General features: G+C 46.5%; 1 long non-coding RNA gene across 1 annotated transcript; it reads left to right on the plus strand.

The window, feature by feature from the left end:
• The first annotated feature begins 3,096 nt into the window (after positions 1 to 3,096).
• Positions 3,097 to 7,902, plus strand: LOC120101086 (uncharacterized). The gene is made up of 3 exons (XR_015674224.1): positions 3,097 to 3,405; positions 6,935 to 6,989; positions 7,612 to 7,902. It is a non-coding gene; the product is annotated as an uncharacterized LOC120101086 (long non-coding RNA).
• The last annotated feature ends 3,536 nt before the right edge of the window (positions 7,903 to 11,438 follow it).

An 11,438-nucleotide genomic window follows, 5' to 3' on the forward strand; every position in this document is an offset into this window, starting at 1 on the left:
GACACACAAGAAGAGGGCATCAGATTCCATTACAGATGGCTGTGAGCCACCATGTGGTTGCTGGGAATTGAACTCAGGACCTCTGGAAGAGCAGTCAGTGCTCTTAATCACTGAGCCATCTCTCTAGCCCAGCTCTCCTTTCTTAATGAATTTTTCTTTTGTAAATAACATTATAAAATATAATGAAGAGCACCGTTTAGGTTTAGGGAAGAGGGAAGAGTGGGGACAGGATTAAACTGAAGATTGCAAGCACCCTTGCTCCTAGTAAGCAAGCTTAGCTAGAAGTAAGGAGATGTGGAGGCTAACAGCTTGTGAGTTAAAACTGAAAAGAAGACAGACTCCACTGTGCTGCTAGAAAGACTCCGCCCCAAGGGAGGGACGTCTGGGAAGGAGTAGTGGATTACCACATTAAGGGAATAATTATTCTACCCTTTCCTTAGCATGTCTTCTGGTTAAGTAGCTTTGTTGGGGGTGGGGTGAGGAAGGACTCCTGCCCAAGTGATTGACAGGCCTCATTGTATTAACTCTTAAAAGGAAGAGGCGGGCTGGAGATTTAGCTCAGTGGTAGAGCGCTTACCTAGGAAGCGCAAGGCCCTGGGTTCGGTCCCCAGCTCCGAAAAAAAAGAACCAAAAAAAAAAAAAAAGGAAGAGGCAATAGTACCTGTAGTACCTATCGTTTTGTGAAGCTCACAACCTCAGGTCTCTCTACTCAAGGCCAGAGGTTGAACTTAGATTCTATTTTTTTGACTAGAAGGAAGTAGCTTTGCCTTCAAGGGCCTCCACAAGGCCCAGATACTTCTACCATTTTCTGTGGTGATTTAAATGCTAAGAGATGGACTGAAAAGGTAGCTCAGTGGATAAGAGCTCTGTACTGCTTTTGCAGAGGACCTGAATTTCAGTTCCTAGCACCCATGTTGGGCAGCTCCCAACCACCATAACTTCAGCTCCATGGGCACAAACACCGCCCCCAACACACACACACACACACACACACACACACACACACACACACACACACACAAACATAATTAAAAATGAAAATAAAATCTAAAATGCTAAGGACTGGCTAAGCAGGTAGGCTCCAAAGCTGGGAGAAGAATTCTCTGATAAGTCCCTTTTTATAATCACTTCATAATAAGAGCATGAGAGGGGCTGGGGATTTAGCTCAGTGGTAGAGCTCTTGCCTAGCAAGCACAAGGCCCTGGGTTCAGTCCCCAGCTCCGGGGAGGGGGGGGGGGAGCATGAGAGACTGGGAGTAGTAGTGAGAGCAGGGGCATTTCCTTTATGACTTTTACACAGCCAGGTGTCAGCCCAGAATGGCAGGCTGTGCTGGTTGAGTACAGAGGAGAGTTTTAAAGCCCTTCCTTGCTCATAGGGAGGGGACAGTCACGCAGATTGTCTCTCAATTCTGTTGTGATAAAAACACCATGACTGGAGGCAACTTGGGAAGGAAAGAGTTTAATCGAGCTTGTAACTCTCAGTTCATACTCTGTCACTGAGTGGTGTCCAGAAGGAGCTCAAAGCAGAAGTCTGGAGGCAGGGACTGAAGCGGGAGCTATGGAAGAGTGTTCCTGCCTTGCTCCTATGGCTTGTTCATCCTGCTTTCTTACACCAGCTCAGGGATGGCGCTGCCCGCAATAGGTTGGGCCCTCCTACATAAATCAGTAACCATGAGAATATTCCACGGGCTTGCCCACAGGGCAATCTGGTGGGCACATTCTCAGTGGAGGTTTCCTCTAGCTTGTGTCTTCACTGGCAAAGCACCCAACCAACCCGATGGCTTCACCTCTGTTTGTTTGAAAGCTTGTCAGGCACATAATCATGGCGTATCTTCTCCTCAGGTTGTTAGGCAAGCTCGTCTCTAATAACGTTTTACTCTAGACACCTAGGGTTCTCCCCCTACCCCCTCTGCCTTGGGGTGTAGCTAGACTACCAAGAGTTTGATGGGGTTGTTTTCTACTTATCTGTATTTAGACCAAAGCTGACTTAGGATACTTTACTTTGAGAATGAGTATCAATTTTATTTCTTACAAAGCCAACCATAGGGATCTACATCTCTGTAACCAAGTCTGAGAAGGCAGACACAGACTTTTACAAGGATCTAGAGCATGTACATGGGATGCCATGCTTCATCTGTTGGAGATAACGGGGCAGTCAGTGTGTTAAACACTTAACAGGTGTCTTCACTCCTGTGACAAGCTTTTCCTCTTATCTGTCAGGAAGGCCACTGTAAATGTTCAGAGCAGGCATCAGGGCCTGTTTCTCTACCACTACTCTTCTGTCTTAGTTAGGGTTTCTGTTGCTGTGAACAGACACCATGGCCAAGGCAACTCTTATGAAGGCAAACATTTCATTGACGCTGGCTACAGTTTCAGAGGTTTAGTCCATTATCATCATGGCAGGCAAAAATGACAGCTTGCAGTCAGACATGGTGATGGAAGAGCCAAGAGTTCTACATCTTGATCCGAAAGCAGCCAGGAGGAGACTGGATTTCACACTGCACAAGCCTTAGTATAGGAGACCTCAAAGTCCACCCACACAGTGATGCTCTTCCCCCAACAAAGCCATACCTCTTCCAATAAGGCTACGAGTCCTAATAGTGCCACTCCCTATGGCCCAGCATCCAAACACATAAATCTCTGAGGGCCAAACCTATTTAAACCACATCTAGATGAAAAATCCTCAGTCTAGGCCTGTAGTATAGTTGACAGAATGCTTGCCTAGTACGCATGAGGCCCTGGCACCACATAAACTGGATATGATGGCACATGGCTGTGATCCCAGAACTCAGACGGTGGAGGCAGAAGGAAAAGAGATTCAAAGTCATTGTTGGCTTTATATCTAGTTCAAGGAAAGCTTGGGATACATGAGAGCCTATCTTAAAAAGAGAAAAGGCAAATAAACGAGGAGTGGAGAGGAGGGAAAGGGGAGGGGAGGGGAGGGGAGAGAGATCTGTCCACTGAGAACAAGATGTTGGGATAGGGAGCAAAGACAGAGTCTGGCTCCTACTCTCTCTGCTCCCAGAGTTCCAAGAGTGAACTCTACAGTTCATAGAACTTATTTGAGGAATCCGAGAATAGAGAGGGTCATTGTCATAATGGGTTCCTGGCTTTTGTAGGTCCCCCAAACTTCAGCACAACTGACTCCATGATGGCAGTACCATTCAGGCCATAAAACTCAGCATGTAGACAGCACCACCAGCTAAAACAAAAACAAAGACCTAATCCATCAATGCCCATAGATCTTGGAAAGTCCCTAAATGTACTAATCTTGCTTTTTGGCTTCTGTAGTTCCACTTCTAGCTAACTGTTCTTGTTAACTGAAGTATGTCGAGCCAAGATATGGACTTTGTTCTTTAAAGCTCGCCCTGAGAAAGACTCAGTGCTACACTGGGATCCTGACCAGGTACAGTTGCTAGAAGCTAACAAAGACTTCCTATTGGCTTAACTCCAAGTCCAAACAATATTCTATGGTGGATACCCCGTAACCATTGGCTCCCCTTTCCTTTGTGGCCCAAGGACAAGAGGTGCTAGAACAGGTGGTGAGGTGGGCTGTGAGGGGAAGATGTTCTGTGGTGGAAGAAGAAAGCAAGAAGAAAGCAACCAGGTCGTCTCCATACCCTCACAATGCTCTGAGGGAGTCCAAGGAGTCTGGGAGTCGTGTGTAAAAGACACACAGTTTTGAAGGCCAAAGAAGAGCCTTCTTGTCAACAAAGTTTTCTCAGTTCAACCTTGAGGTCTCTCTGGAGTAGCCCTGGCTCTGGCAGGTTTCTGGGGGAGTTCCATGATGTTTGTGATGTCTCTTTTAGGGTATCATTTTGATTGGTTGGGTGAAATACTGGGATCCAAACCAAGGCCTTGATTATGTTAGGTAAGCACGATTCTCCTGAGATCATACCCAACCCTTTACAACATTCTTATTTTGAAGCAGGATCTTATTAAGTTTATGACCCAGCTAGCCCCAACCTTCCGTTTGCTATAGCTCATGTATGTGTCACCATAGGAATAATTCTTTTCTTTTTGTTTATGGCTTGTGTTTGTTTTCAAGACAGTGTTTCTGTGTTAGCCTCGACTGTCCTGGAATTCGCTCTGTAGCTCACTCAGGCTGGCCTTGAGCTCACAGAGGTCTGCCTGCTTCTGCCTCCCAAGTGCTGGGATTCAAGGGGTGCCTTTTTCACTCTCTTTCTTTTAAAATGACATTTCAATTTATTTATCGTATTATGGGGAGGAGGTCACTCATGTACCATAGTATCTGCTTGGAGGTCAGAGGTCAGCTCGCAGGAGTGAGTGTCCTCATTCTAACCTGTGTAAATCAGGTTGTCAAGCTTGGCAGAGGGTGCCTTTACCCTCAGAGCCATCAGTGTAAGTAGGTTGTATATAGCCGTCCCATAGGAAGGAGGCTGCCAGGAGATTTATTTACGTGTGGGAGACATGTGGGCTGACATATGCAAGAATCCAGAGGAGGCAGAGTGGACTGCGTGCAAGGATGACCAAATTCTGTTGCCAGGGTGAAGAAAGTTCAACTTATATTTAATCGTTAATTGTCTGTTTGATTTTGGAAGTGTTGAGGATTCAGCTCTTCAGGATTTTGCACAGGCTAGGCAAGTGTTCTTCCACTGAAATTTATACCATTACATTTACTATACCAAATTACACTTAAAATACATGTGGAGGTATAAAATTACAGGAACTCCCCACAGTTCTCCTGCCCATGGCTATCTCTTAGTAGGTCTTGAGCCTTTCTCCCTCTACAGAAGTGAAAGAGAGAGAGAGAGAGAGAAAAAAAAAACAACCCTAAATCAAGTAAATTGGCAGTTCTGCCCCAAAATAGAGATTATGTTTTCAGACAAAGGCAGAAGGAAGGCTTTAGACGGCCATTAAGTCCAATTATACTTGGCGAGCATATGTTTTTGCACAGCAAAGTTTGTATTTTATATAATAAACCAGCAAGCGTTACTTAGTCATACAAATTAAAATGTGGTTGAAAAGTCATAAAATTACACCACAAAGATTTCATGACGTTAGAGGTTAAACTCAGATTAGGAGCTGGGGAGCTAGGTAAAGTGCTAGCCGTGTAAAGTGTAAGGACCTGAGTAGGGTCCCTAGCACCTACTGAAAAGTTGCGTGTGGTGGCCCTTACAATCCCAGTGCAGAGGAGGCAGAGACAGTGGATCCCTGGTCCTCATTGGCTAGCCAGCCTCCTTGCACACAAGGAGAGACTCTAAGCCAATGAGAGACTTGGTTTCAAAACACAAGAAGGATCACACACACACACACACAAACACACACACGATAAGATTGTCTTCTCTAGGCAACTCCTTTTTTTTTTTTATTAACTTGAGTATTTCTTATTTACATTTCGAATGTTATTCCCTTTCCTGATTTCCAGGCAAACGTCCCCCTAACCCCTCCCCCTCCCCCTCTATATGGGTGTTCCCCTCCCCATTCCCTCCCATTACCACCCTCCCCCCAACAATCACGTTCACTAGGGGTTCAGTCTTGGCAGTACCAATGGCTTCCCCATCCACTGGTGCTCTTACTAGGCTATTCATTGCTACCTCTGAGGTTGGAGCCCAGGGTCAGTCCATGTATAGTCTTTGGGTAGTGGCTTAGTCCCTGGAAGCTCTGGTTGCTTGGCATTGTTGTTCATAAGGGGTCTCGAGCCCCTTCAAGCTCTTCCAGTTCTTTCTCTGATTCCTTCAACAGGGGTCCTATTCTCAGTTCAGTGGTTTGCTGCTGGCATTCGCCTCTGTATTTGCTGTATTCTGGCTGTGTCTCTCAGGAGAGATCTACATCCGGCTCCTGTTGGCCTGCACTTCTTTGCTTCATCCATCTTGTCTAATTGGGTGGCTGTATATGTATGGGCCACATGGGGGCAGGTCCTGAATGCGTGTTTCTAGGCAACTCCTAAATCGGCCATGTGTGGGATTCTGCAAGGCTGGGCTGGTAGAGAGTGCTTGGAAGTGTCACCAGTATTTTTAACTTCGCACGCAGGCAGTAATTGGCCTTTTCTGCACTGATCTCTCTCTGTTGGACTAACGTCAGCACTCATGACATAAACACAAAGCTGGAGGACAAATGTATGCTGACTGGGGGGCTGGAGTGATGGCTCAGTGGTTAAGAGCACCAGCTCTTCTTCCAGAGGACCCACGTTCAATTCCCAACATCCACATGACAGCTCATAATTGTCTGTAACTCTAATTCCAGGGGATCCAACACCCTCACGCCAAAGCACATAAAATTAAATAAATAAAAAAATTAAATGTAGTAGATATACATATATGCTGATTGTCTTAGTTACTGTTCTATTGATGATGTGAAGAGACATGGTAACCAAGGCAACTTATAGAAGCATTTAATTGGGAGCTTGCTTATAGTTTCAGAAGGTTAGTCTGTGATCATCACGGCTGGGAGCATGGCAGCAGGTACATGCTGCTGGAGAGGCAGCTAAAACTCATAGCTGATCCTCAAGCTGTAAGCCAAGGAAGAGAGCCTGGGCCTGACTTAAGCTTTTGAAACCTCAAAGTCCATCTCTAGTGACACACCTTCTCCAACAAAGCCACGCCCACCCCCAAAAGGCCACACCCACCCAACAAGGCCACACCCACTCCAACAAGGCCACACCTCCTATCTCCAAACAGTTCCTATTGTTGGGACCAAACATTCAAATGTGAGCCTGTGGGGGTCATTCTCATTCAAATCATGCTAATGAAAAGAAATTATTTAAATCTGACTCAAGATGCCAATTATTTCATTTTCACTCGGATTATCCTGCATACTTTAATCAAGAACTTTCCCTGCCCAGTTTTTTTTTTCCTTCTCCCAGCACTAAGGACTGAACCCAGAGCTTTTTGATACTAGACGCGGCCTGGCCGATCCCCTACCTTACATAAAAACAAATTTTATTCTTACTTTTCCTCTCCACATCCCCCTAGGTCTTCCAGTTCATCAGGACTGGGGAGAGAGCTCAGCAGGTGAAAGGAAACACGCGTAAGTATGAGAACCCAGGTTCAAATCCCAAACCCATGCAAAAAGCCAGGCGAGACAACGCAACCCTGCAGCTCTGGTGCTGTGGTGGGGCTGAGACAGACAGGTTTCCTGAGATTTTCTGGTAGGTGGCCTAGCTCCAGGGTCAGAAGGAGACCCAGTCTCGTGGAAATGAAAGCAGGACACAGGGTGTCTCTCCTCTGGCCTCTGTGTATAAGGTTACATGCCCATACCACACAGATGTACGCTACAGGCTTCCGGATGTACACATATACCCCCCCACACACACACATACACAGAACCCATCCATTCATGCTGTTAGGTGAATTCACAGAGGTGAAGGGGAAGACAAGCAGGTCAGTGAGGAAAAGATAGGCTGAAACACTGTTGCAATCTCCACAGTTAAAAAAAAACAAAAAACAAAAAAAAAAAAACAAAAAACTTGGGCAGGAAGCAGTGATCGCTGAATCTAGAGATAATGTCTGCTAAGGGACAGGTATTTCCTCAGTCCGTTTGTGTTTCTCAGGAGACAGCTTTTCCATTTGCAAGGAGAAAATTGTAGGTATTTAGTGGAGAAACCAGATAACACGTGGATCAGGTGGTCATCTATCTTTAACCGCTCCAGGGGCCAACTGCCGGGACACCTCCAGCTAAGATGCGGAAAGAAGCCATTGTGTGGGCACCACTTGGCTTACCTCCTCCCAGGCGACCCCAGACCTCCATCAAGGCATGAGGAAGCACCAGGCTGCAACAGCTAGGGAACAGCTCTCAAACCAACTGACCCCGGTTCTTTAAACTGCAGTGTGGGGATAGAGAAGGTTGAGAAGATGAGGGACGAGGGAGGGCATGGGAGATGGCAGGTGCAGTGTATGAAGGCCCCTGGTGGAAGAAGAGAACCCTGGCTTCCTGCATGGTGTCCTCTGTCATATGCTTCATGTCTGTGTACCACATGAATGTCTCATACCCACAGAAGCCAAAAGAAGAGATCGGATTATCTAGGATTGGAATTATAGGTGGTTTATGTGCTGCCTGGTGGGAAAATTGAAGCCAGGTCCCCTGGAAGATGAACTGCTGAAAGAGCTCTCCAGGCCCTGATTCCTGATCTCTTCTGTGTGTGAGAGTGGGGCAGGGCAGGTCCTGAAGTACATACAGAGGCCAGAGGCCAACCCCAGGTATCATTCCTTTGGAGCCATCCACCCTTTCTCTCTTCCTCCCTTCTCTCCTCCCTCCCTCTCTCCCTCCTTCCTCCTTTCCTTTCCTCCTCCCTTTCATCACTATGTGTGTACATGTGTACCTGTGTGCACACATGTTGGAGGTCAGAGAATGACTTCAGGGTGAGTGCCTGCTCTCTATCTTGTTTGAAACAGGCTCTCCTGTTCCCCGCTTTGCTCAATCTGTAACGGACATGAGCAGTCAGTTAGGATAGCTCATCGCTTTGGGCCCGGTGTTTGTTCGTGTGTATTTTATGCCTCTAAGCCCTACGAGGACCCTCCTGTCTTTATTCCCCCACATCCCAGTAGGAACTCTGGGTTTTATGTGGATTCTGAGGATCTGAACTCTGATCCTTAAGCTTCCACTGCAAGTGCTTAATCCACTGAGCCATTACCCCAGTCCTCATCTTGTTTTGGGGGACAGGATCTCTCTTTAGGTCCTGGGGCTGGCCAGTGAGCCTCATAAATCTGCTTGCCTCAGCCTCCCCAGCACTGGGATTACAAGTACTGGGCTATTCTTCCCAGTTTCTTATCTATGGGTTCTGGGTACTGAACTCGGATGCCCATGCCATCCCTCCAGCGACTGCAACTACCACTCTAGTGAATATCGTCCTCTCAGCCCGATGGCTCTTGTCCCTGGTGTCACCTGAGGATTTTTTTCCTAAAGTATCCAGCATAAAAAATGAGCTATGGTGTTCACTCTTGCTGAGTTACCTAACTGGATAAAGAAAGCGGGTGGGGGAGTTCTGAGTACTAGAGTGAGTTTCTACCACTGACAGGGAGTAATTTCCAGAGGAAGGAAATAATGTAGACATACTAGTCATAAAGATGGGCCACAGGTGATTTTACGGATAGTCCCCTGAGAGAATATTTCCTGTGGGCATCTTGACTTTACCTGCGTGCACACTGTGACGGTTGCACAGAGGTGGAATCACTTGAGACACTGTTCTCACCTGAGAACTGCCTCTGTGATCCCAGCCCTTTGGAGGTGGAGGATCAGGATTTCAAGGCCATTCGTGTACACGGCCATACACAGAGAGTTTAAGGCCAGCCTGAGCTATACCAGACCCAAATTAACCCCCTTCCAAACAAGACATTTTCCTCAGAACAATCCTGTAGTCTTAGGGAGTTAAGTAGTATGTGAGTGCAGTGTCAGATCCTGCTCTGAAGTAGGCTGAAAACTTTTTCTCCTCTCTTGATTCAATTATTTGTTTTGGTTGTTTTTTCTTTTTTTAAAGATTTATTAGGGGCTGGGGATTTAGCTCAGTGGTAGAGCACTTACCTAGGAAGCGCAAGGCCCCGGGTTCGGTCCCCAGCTCCGAAAAAAAGAACCAAAAAAAAAAAAAAAAAAGATTTATTTATTTATTTCATGTATTGAGTACACTGTAGCTGTCTTTAGAAACACCAGACGAGGGCATCAGATCCTATTACAGATGGTTGTGAGCCACCATGTGGTTGATGGGACTTGAACTCAGGACCTCTGGAGGAGCAGTCAGTGCTCTTAACTGCTGAGCCATCTCTCCAACCCGCCTTGCTTAGTTTTTTTTTTTTTTTTTCAAGACAGGCTTTCTCTGTATAGCCCTGGAACCTGCTCTGTAGGCCAGGCTAGCATTGAACTCAGAGATCTGTTTGCCTCTGCCTCCTGCATTGATTCAGTTCCTTCTACATATTTTACCCATTTTGCATGCCCGGGGATCAGACTCTTCGCCTGTGCACATAGCAAGCACTCCACACAGAGCTAGATCTCTAGCACCAACAGCCGATTTCTGGTCTTTCAGTTCTCTATTCCTCATGACTCAGTGGTCACAAGTGCCCCACAGGGCATTGGCAGAGATAACCCAGGGCTAAAGGCTCCTTTCCAAGATAGGTTCCATACAGGAATCAGAGAAAGAACTGTAAGAGCTTGAAGGGGCTCGAGACCCCAAAAGTACAACAATGTCAAGCAACCAGAGCTTCCAGGGACTAAGCCACTACCTAAAGACTATACATGGACTGACCCTGGACTCTGACCCCATAGGTAGCAATGAATATCCTAGTAAGAGCACCAGTGGAAGGGGAAGCCCTGGGTCCTGCTAAGACTGAACCCCCAGTGAACTAGACTATGGGGGGAGGGCGGCAATGGGGGGAGGGTTGGGAGGGGAACACCCATAAGGAAGGGGAGGGGGGAGAGGGATGTTTGCCCGGAAACCGGGAAAGGGAATAACACTTGAAATGTATATAAGAAATACTCAAGTTAATAAAAAAAAAAAAGATAGGTTCCATACACGGCCAGTTGCCTGAAAGCTCAGCGAGAGTTATGGTTCACAGCCCTCACTCCCTGTCCACAAGAGCTTCCCACAGGGCACTGCATTGCCTTACAACTTCTTGACTGTCGTCCTAGAGTCAGCATCCTGAGAGAACAAAGCAGACAGGTGTGTGTTTTCATAGTCTAACCCCACACATTGTGTAGCCAATTTTCCTTACACCGCCACAGCTTGAGGCAGTCTCAGGGGCTGCTATGGCTTCAAAAAAACGGGAAATAGAAATCACACCTCTTGATTTGGGAAGGATATAAGGGAGTGAAAGAGTCTAAGCATATAGACTCCGTCACAAGTCTTTGGTTTTGAGAAATAGCATAGAAAGATGTGGTTAATAGGCTTCAAGTTGAATACAGGCACATACAGTTGACTCTCTGCCTTTGCAGGTTTTGAATCTGCAAATTTAGCCATTGTCCAACTAAAGAGCATGGGAAAGAAATTAAGTTCTTATCATTATTCCCTAACAATGCATTATGGCAGGTTTGTACTTGGCGTTGACATTTTATTAGGTACTAGAAGTAGCCAGAGGGCTGGGGAGATGACTCAGCAGGGAAAAGCTGTGGCCATCCAACCCTGAAAACTTGAGGTATATCTGTAGATCTCATGATGAAAAGAGAGAGCCGTCTCTCCAAAGTTGTCCTCTGACCTCCACACATGTATCATAGCATATACACAGGAAGGGAGAGGGACACACACACACACACACAGAAAGACAGCTGGATACAGAGACAGACAGACAGACAGACAGACAGACAGACAGACAGTCGCCCTAGGATTGTACCCTTTGAAGAGGAGTGCTGCCCTGTGGCGGGCAATGCATGGGGAGAAACAGAGAGCTGGAGAGGACACAACAGAAAACTAGTGATGTCAGCTAAGGACAGTGGCCATGGGAAGTTGGCAGATGTCATTTGTTCCTGCCATAGCACATTTATAGAAATGAGGCT

Source organism: Rattus norvegicus, chromosome 2 (assembly GCF_021556685.1).
Source record: "Rattus norvegicus strain SHRSP/BbbUtx chromosome 2, alternate assembly SHRSP_T2T, whole genome shotgun sequence".
NCBI classification, from domain to species: domain Eukaryota; kingdom Metazoa; phylum Chordata; class Mammalia; order Rodentia; family Muridae; genus Rattus; species Rattus norvegicus.